Source organism: Macaca mulatta, chromosome 8 (assembly GCF_049350105.2).
Source record: "Macaca mulatta isolate MMU2019108-1 chromosome 8, T2T-MMU8v2.0, whole genome shotgun sequence".
NCBI lineage: Eukaryota > Metazoa > Chordata > Mammalia > Primates > Cercopithecidae > Macaca > Macaca mulatta.
The window spans coordinates 92290895-92300164 of NC_133413.1; positions in this window are offsets into that span (position 1 = coordinate 92290895).

Sequence of the window (9270 nt, forward strand, 5' to 3'; positions counted from 1 at the left end):
AATTAGCGGGACATGGTGGTGGGCACCTGTAATCTCAGCTACTTGGGAGGCTGAGGCAGGAGAATCGCTTGAGCCCAGGAGATGGAGGTTGCAGTGAGCTGAGATCATGCCACTGCACTCCAGACTGGGCAACAGAGGGAGATTCTGTCTCAACAACAACAACAAAAAAGATGCATTTAGTATAGCTGGGAAAAATAACATTATTTCCTATGCAAATGATGTGTATCCATGTACCCATGGTAAATGTAAATATACTGTGTCTCTTTTGGGAGCAACTTCTAGTAGAGGAGTCTTTCATGAGTCTCTACATAAGTAGTTTCACTTGAGTTTTGCAGTTTGAAATCTTAAAGGAGCTTTAATTGACATTTATTATACCAATTAAGCTTGGAATGGGGCAATGGATGCATTTCCCAAAATGTCTGAAAGCACTAACAGCTTACATTGCTGAGTGAGAATCTCCTGGGTGTAATTTAGCCACTTAGGGATCTGCGTGAACACTCCCAGGCCGTTATGATGCTGTTATGGCTTCAGTGTATAAATGCATGAGTGTTGTTTCTGTTCTGTTTGATGCTCTCTTGTATATTTATTTACACTTTACAGAATATTCCTTGTAAATACATAAAAATATTGGCAATTAAAAGTGTATATTGAACAAAATGTTGGCCATTATTATTTTTAAATGAAAATAAATTACAAAATTATGGATTACCCATAATAGATCATGGACCATCAAATGACAAATATCATTTAATAAGATATTTTAGTATTCTTGCCAACATTTTGCTTGCCAACATGGTGGAATGGAGAGAGCACTAGACCTGATGGTAGGAGTCCTGGGTTTCAGTCCCTGCTCTGACACTAACATGAGCCATAGACTCTCTGAGCCTTTGTTTCTTCACTGGCAAACCTAAGAATTGGACTGGATGATTTCTAATGATTCCATCCTGCCACAGACCTTTTGCACATTCTGTTCTCCTTGGCAGTCTTCCTACCCTGCACAGTGCAGGTACCAATCTTACTTATTCCTTAAATCTTAGTTAAAAATGTCCTTGTTTTGGGAAACTTTGCTTGATTGCCCAGACTAACTCAGATTTTCCCATAAATAATGGTTTGCTGTTGCAGTGCTCTGCCTTCTGTTATTTCTTACCATGGTTTATATTACATATTTTCTTGAATGATTCTTTAATTATTGTTGCTCTTCCCTGCTGAGCTGTGCTAACCATGAGGGCAGGGACTGCATTTCTTTTAGTTCAATAGTTGATTCCCAGCATTCTGCAGTTTCTCATCAGCAGGCAATCAGTCAATATTTATTAAATGAATGGCAATTAACTGTTTATATCTTTCGGGCCATGGTAGAATAACAGGATCTAGATTTACCTTATACTCTTAAACAACTGGAAAACTGGACAAAATACAGGAAACAAAATTTTTTCAGACATTGGACAACAGGCAGCACTGGACAATGTTTCCTGGGAAGAGAAACCAGTAATGTGAGCACTTCCATGGCCCCAGCCCCTGCCTACACAGGGAAAGGGAACCCAAGTAGAGCCTGGTGGTCTTGCTGAGTTGAGAAAATTTGTGGGGAAGAGTGCTAGAAAGGAAGTTTCTGCAGAGATTGAGATTGAGAGAGAGAAAGAGAGAGAGAAAGCCATAAGCCGGAGGGCATGAGCTATCTATGGTCTGAATGTTTGTGTACCCACCCCCTAAATTCATGCATTGAAATTCTCACCCCTAAAGTTTGATAGTATTAGGTGTGGGACATTTTGGGAGTTGATATTATGAATGATTAATGAGATTAGGGCTCTTATAAAATAGGCCCAAGGGAGCTCATTCATAACTTTCCTCCATGTGAGGACACAGTAGGACACAATAAAGAAGGTGCCATCGATGAACCAGAGAGTGAGCCCTCACAAGACACCAGATTTGCTGATATCTTGATCTTGGACTTTCCAAACTCCAGAACCATGAGAAATAAATATCTGTTGTTAATAAACTACCCAGTTGATGGTGTTTTGTTATGGCAATCCCAGCAGACTGAGAGAGAGAGAGAGAGGGAGACAAAGAGAGAGAGAGAGAGACAAAGAGGGCAAAGTGGTGGTGGGGGGATGGGGGAAGAGAGAGAGGGAGAGGCCAGAACTCTGGAACTGAGCAGAAGAGTACTTTCAAATCTTCCTCTGAGAACCAATCTATATACATGTGTGAGGAAACTACTGACATCAAGAAGAACTGCTGGGAAGACAGGCGGATCAATCTCCAGAGCACACACAGGTCCGGGAATAGCTTATACACCCATTAGCCAGAGTGGAAAGACCTCCTAATACAGGAGGAATTAGGTTCAGTTCTCAGAAGGGTATTGCTTCAGTAGTGGGGCCATATTATCCCTAGACTAAAGAGCAGACCCCACAAAGCCTGAAAGCAAATCTCAAAAGTATCAAATGATTCCAGTTGACTAAATTGCATCCCAGAACAAAGCCCCTAAATACTTAAAGAAATATAAAAACTATCAATTAACAATAACACAATGAATAAAAGCTTGGCACCCAATAGCATAAAATTCACAAAGTCCAGCATTGACTTTGTTCAATGTTCAAGCATGCCAAGAAGCAGGAAAATACAATCCAGAACCAGGAGACAAACAGTAGGAACAGACTGTGAAATGACAAAAGGCAAGATTTTAAAACAGCTGTTATAAGTATACTCCATATGTTCATTAAGATAGCTGTAATGAATATACTCCATATGTCCAAGAAAGGAGAGGAAAGCCATGATCATGATGAAGAGAAACGTGGAAAATATTTTAAAACACCCAAATTGAAGTTCTGGAGATGAAGAATACATGATCTGAAGTGAAAAATGCAGAATATCATGGATGGCATTAACAGCAGATTGGACACTGCAGAAGAAAAGATGAGTGAACTTGAAGACATAGTAACAGAAACAATTCTAATTAAGATACAGAGAAAGAAAAACACTAAAAAAAAAAAAAAAAAGCAGAAAAGAACAGAGCAAGAGTGAGCTGTGGGACCATATCAATCAGCTTAACATGCAGGTAATTGGAGTTCTGAAATGGTGATGGTGGGCTGGGTGGATGAGGGGCGATTTGGCAGAGGAAATAATAGAAAAAAACCTTTGAAGAAATAATGGCCAAAAAAATTCCAAATATGTTCAAAATTATAAACCCACAGTCCAATGAAATTCAACATACCTCAAGCAGAAGTCCCTGTATTCTTCAATAACAAAAGTAATTGTGGAATGTTAAAATGTCGAAATCTCATGAGTGAAGTCTGGGACATGTCTGAATATCTCTCCTTACTCTAGTTAAAATACACATGCCTACCCAGTTTAGCTAGACCCGTGAGATCCAAAGAGAATCCATTAACCACGTGAAATGAGCACTCAATAAAGGCTAGTACAATTGAGAAACTGAATTTATAATTCCATTTAATTTTCATTAGTTTAAATGTAAAAACTGACACGATTCATTTATTTAAAAACTTTAAGTGTGTTCAGAACACCTTGGGTATCTTATTTTCTTTCTTTCTTTTCTTTTTTCTTTTTTTTTTTTTAATTTTTAATATGAGGTTTCACTGTATTGCCCAGGCTGGACTCAAACTCCTGGGCTCAAGCAATCTTCCAGCCCCAACCTCCCAGGTAGCTGAGAATATAGGCATGTACCATTGAATCTATTTTTTTTTTTGAGATGGAGTCTCGCTCTGTTACCAGGCTGGAGTGCAGTGGCCTGATCTCGGCTCACTGCAACCTCTGCCTTCTGGGTTCAAGAGATTCTCCTGCCTCAGACTCCTGAGTAGCTGGGACTACAGGCGCATGCCACCACACCCAGCTAATTTTTGTATTTTTAGTTGAGATGGGGTTTCACCATGTTGGCCAGGATGGTCTCGATCTCTTGACTTTGTGATCTGCCCGACTTGGCCTCCCAAAGTCGTGAGATTACAGGCATGAGCCACTGCGCCCGGCTGAATCTACTTTGTTAACTGTAAAATTTATGAAGTCTTTATACAAACCAAATACTTCAAATGGAAATTTGCATCTCATTTAAAATGCTAAGTGTGAAATATGCATTGGATTTCAAAAACTTAATATATTAAAAAGAATATAAAATATCTCAAATAATTTTATATTGGTTACATGTTAAAATATTATTTTAGATGTTTTGGGTTAAAAAAATATATTGTTAAAATCGATTTCACCTGGTTTTTAAAACTTTAATGTGGCTCATGGGAAATTTAAAATTACATAAGTAGCTTACATTATTTTTCTATTGAGTATTCCTGGCCAAGACAAAATCCTGGATACTGGAGAGTATACAGATAATGTATGACTTGAAATACTAAGATGCTAAAATATTAAAAAGAAATGTTTATAAAACATGATACTTTACCATGAAATGAAATGAAAATACTTTGACATAAATCATAATGCTGCTCCTCTGTTGACAATAAGGAAGAATTGAAACATGAGAGAATAGTTGTAAAAGTAGATCATCTTTGGACTGAAAGTTATGAAAAAGAATAAAGATATTAATCAGACATCTAAGAGTATTTTTGGTAAAGCATCCTTAGAATGGGTAGACTTGTTTGGAAGTTATAAATTCTGGTATGTTTGCTAACAACTGGTCCTACTTTTTACAGGGGCACCTCAGTGGTAGACCTCAGTTTGGGCAGTGCTGGATAACTAGTCTGTTGGTATTCTGCCTTTTTAAATAAAATGTTTTCTGATAAATAAGGTTTTTTGTTTTTTCCTTTTTGGTTGTTGAAGTGCATTCAATATAACTTAAGAGAAAAATTTGTATTTATTGGAAGGAATTTGGATATTCCAGAAATGAAAACAATGTTTAAAATGCAAATCTGAGGAGGGTCACAAACCAGGGAGGCTCTGGAGGTCAGGGTATCTCTGGAGTTACTCCTTCTGAGTATTCAACTTTAGGGAAAGTAATCTATCACCATTGTGAGTAAGCTGTTCTACTCAAGAGTCAAATTCCAGATGCAGAACATTTGGTTGGCCAAGCTTGGTTTATGTAACGGCCTCTGAAGTCAGTCATCTGAACCCTTATAAACTGAGGAGCAGGAAGGAGGGTGACTAAAGTATAGTGAAGATGATCCCACCTGAAGAAAGGGGAATGGATGTTGGCCACCTAAAACCTAAAAACACCACTTACAACAATAAGTGTCCATGCAACAACGGAGAATAATTACATCTGAATTGCAGTATTTCCTCATTCTTGGCAAACATAGAATCTGAGCAAAGACTTCTTTAGCAGAAACTGGGGTAGAGATAATTTATACACTGCAATTGTATGTGTCTTACTAAAACAAGATGGACAATGTATTAAAGTTAGCAAGCCTAGCAAAAAGAAAGAAGAAAAAAGGGAAAAACCCAAAGAAGCTAGGACTAATAAAGATATCTTAGTACCATTACATGATGTCCTTAGAGAATAAATTGATAAAGTGTTAGCCAATTTCTAGTTCATCTCTCCACTTCCTTTCCCCCATCTCCTGAATTTAAGATGGACATTAATGTTTCCATTGGAGAAAGTGTTTGTTAAAATAGCTAAAATCCTCTTCTAACTTCAAATTCACTTTGCATCTTTTGTTTGTTTGTTTACCAGAAGTTTTATTGCACTATATACAGGATACTTGAACTATTTTTTCAGAAGAAAAACGCTCAGTATACATAAAAGGAGTATAGACGGCAAAGCAATAGAGTTGTTATTTAGAAGAGAGATGTACAAACTATAAGCAAGTAGGCAATGCTTCTGATTACGAACTATTCTTCTGAACATGTCTAGTACTCACAGTCTATTGGAGGCAATATCTACCTTATTTAATTATGATATCAGAAGAATTAAGTGTTGCCTTTCAAAAGTCAGAAAACACTCCAGTTTAGGCTTCTCTGTGGTGCACTGAAAGAGTGACATGTATGTGATTGATTATTTTCATTATATAAATACACACATATACACACATGCATAAATATGTATGTATGTATGTAATCTATGCTTAGATGCAAATTTCATATACTCTGTATATATTGATACAATATGTGTGTGTCCTGTGCTCTTTTGATAATCTGCTGCTCTTTGTCTTCAATTGTTTTCTTGTACTTCCTTACTCCAACACTTGCTCTTCTTTCATTTGCCTCATAAATACAAACCTTTCCCACATTTTCTATGATTTAGTTATTTGTGGTCTCTCCCTTCTATAGTCTCTGTAGATCTTATTTTAAATTATAGCTTCAACTATCACTTCTATGGGAATGATTTAGAGTTCACACATAATTTCGTTCACTCAATCAGTATTTATTAAATATCTATTATACCCTGAGATCCAAGCTAAGTATGAGGATTAAAGTTTAATAAAACATGGTCCCTGTCATCATGTATGTTTATAGCCATGACCTCTGTCTCAAGCTCCAGTCAATTAGAACTTAGAACTTAGAGGTATCTTCTAGTTTTCCCGCCATCTCTTCAATAGCAGTATCTTTGTCTTAAAATCTATTTTGTCTGATATTAGTAGAGCTTCTCTAGTTCTCTATTGGTTACAGTTTGCATGGAAACTTTTTTCATATTTTTACTCTTAACATATATCTGTGCTTTAATCTTAAGTATCTTGTACACATCTTGTAACGTATCATGGTTTTTTAATCTATTCATCAATTTCTTTTTCATTTCTTTCTTTTCTTTTTTTCTCTTTTTTTTTTTTTTGTGAGATGCAGTTTCACTCTTTTTGCCCAGGCTGGAGTGCAGTGGCGCAACCTTGGCTCACTGCAACCTCTGCCTCCCGGGTTCAAGTGATTATCCTGCCTCAGCCTCCCGAGTAGCTGGGATTACAGGCGCCTGCCACCATGCCTGGCTAATTTTTGTATTTTTAGTAGAAATGGAGTTTCACCATGTTGGCCAGGCTGATCTCGAACTGCTGACCTCGGGTGATCCACCGGCCTTAGCCATCCAAAGTGCTGGGATTGCGGTGTAAGCCACCTTGTCTGGCCAATTTCTACCTTTTAATTAGGGAGTTTAATGCACTGATATTTAATGAAAGTACTATATCTGCTATTTTCCTTTTTGTTTTCTGTATGCTTACTGTGGTTTGAATGTTTGAGTTCCTCCAAAATTCATGTTGAAATTTAATCCCCATTGTGGTATGATTAAGATGTATGGTATTTTGGAAAGTGATTAAGTTGTGAGGGCTCTGCCCTTGTGAATGAGATTAATATCCCTATAGAAGAGGCTTCAAAGAGCTGCCTGGCTCTTCAACTCTTCTGCCATGTGAGGACACAGCATTTGTCCCAGTTTCCTCTTTTGTTCTTCTGCCATGTGAGGACACTGTGAGCAGATGCCCTCCCCAGACACTGAATCTGCTGATGCCACGATCTTGGACTTCCCAGCCCTCAGAATTGTGAGAAATGAATTTCTATTGTTTATAAATTATCCAGTCTGAGTTTTTTTGTTATAGCAGCAGAAATGGACTAGAGTGATATGTCTGTTTTGTTCATTAATTCCTCCATTTGTTCCTTCTTTTGTGTTAAATATATTCTGAAATTACATTTTAATTTTTATTTAATTTAGCTGACCACTAATGGAACAGAGACTTCAAGGGGTACATACAGTGAAGAGTAAAGACTTACAAAATTAGTTTAGAAAAGTAATTAAATAAACAACTACAACAAGAAGCAACAACAAACACTATGGAATGGGTTATAATATTCAAATATATATTATTCCTAATATTGCTTTCAGCAAAAAAATATGAGACACAGAAAGAAACCCAAGAAAATATGGCTCGGGCACAGAAAATATATTCCACAGGAAAAAGTATTATTTAATTTTTTTCCTTACTACATATTTTTGGGTTATTTTCTTAGTGGTTCCCTTGAAGATTACAATTAACACCTTAATTTGTAAAACACTAGTTTAGATTAATAAAAATAATTTCAATAGTATACAAAAACTTTATTACTATAGAACTCCATTCTTTCCCTCTTTTATGCTGTATAAATTACAGATTTATACATTATGTGCCCATCAACTAAGATTTATAATTACTGCATTATGCACTTGTTTTTTAATAAAATTTTAAAAGGAATTATAAACAAAAAATGCATTAATACTGTCTTTTATAGTTATTTATGTAGTTACCTTTGCCAGTGTTCTTTATTACTTTGTATGGATTCAAATTACTGTCTAGTGTCCATTTATTTCAGGGTGAAGAACTCCCTTGAACATTTCCTGTAGGGAAAGTCTGCCAGCAATAAACTCCCTCAGCTTTTGTTTATCTGGGAATGCCTTAATTTCTCCTTCATTTTTTTGAAGAACAGTTTTGCTGTTTTGGTTGATGAGTTTCTGATGAGTAATCTGTTCATCTTTAAGTATCTCTTGTACATGATGAGTCTTTTTTCTCTTGCTGCTTTCAAGATTCTCTTTGTCATTGGCTTTTCACTGTTTGATTACAATGTATCTGAGTCTCTTTGAGTTCATCTTATTTACAGTTTGTTGAACATGTGAGATATTTATTTTCATGTCTTTAGTTTGGAAGGAATGTGAACATTATTTCTTCTTTCTGTTCCTTTCTCCCCTCTTTTTGGGGTTCTCATTATGTATACATTGGTAAGCTTGATGGTGTCACATGGGGCTCTTAGGCTCTGTCCACTTTTTCTTCATTTTCCTTCTTTATGCTCCTTACACTGGAAAATCTTAATTGTCCTGTCTTCAAATTCACCGATTCTTTCTCTGCTGGCTCAAATTTCCCATTGAATCCCTCTGCAAATTTTTCATTTCACTTATTATATTTTTCAACTTTGGAATTTCTATTTAGTGCTTTTCAAAGAATTTCTTTCTCTTCATTGGAATTTTCTGCTAGGTAAGAAGTTTTTCTCACACTTTCCTTTAGTTCTTTAGAAATTGTTTTAGCTCTGAATATATTTGAAATCAATTAATTAAAATCTTTGTCTAATATGTCCAACATCTGGTCTTCCTCAGGAGCATTTTCTATTGATTGCTTTTTTTCATATGTATGGACCATATGCTTTCTTATTTCTTGGTGTGGCTCATACTTTTTGTTGAAAAGAGGATATTTTGAATATTATGTATTTGAATTTTATAACCTATTTCTTAGTGCATGTTTTTGTTGCTTCTTTTGTGGTTGTTCATTCAGCAAATTTTCTGAACTAATTTTATGATATCTGTATTCTTTGTTCTATATTCCCCAGAAGTCTCTGTTCCATTAGTGATCAGCTAATAATTAGACAAAGATTTTC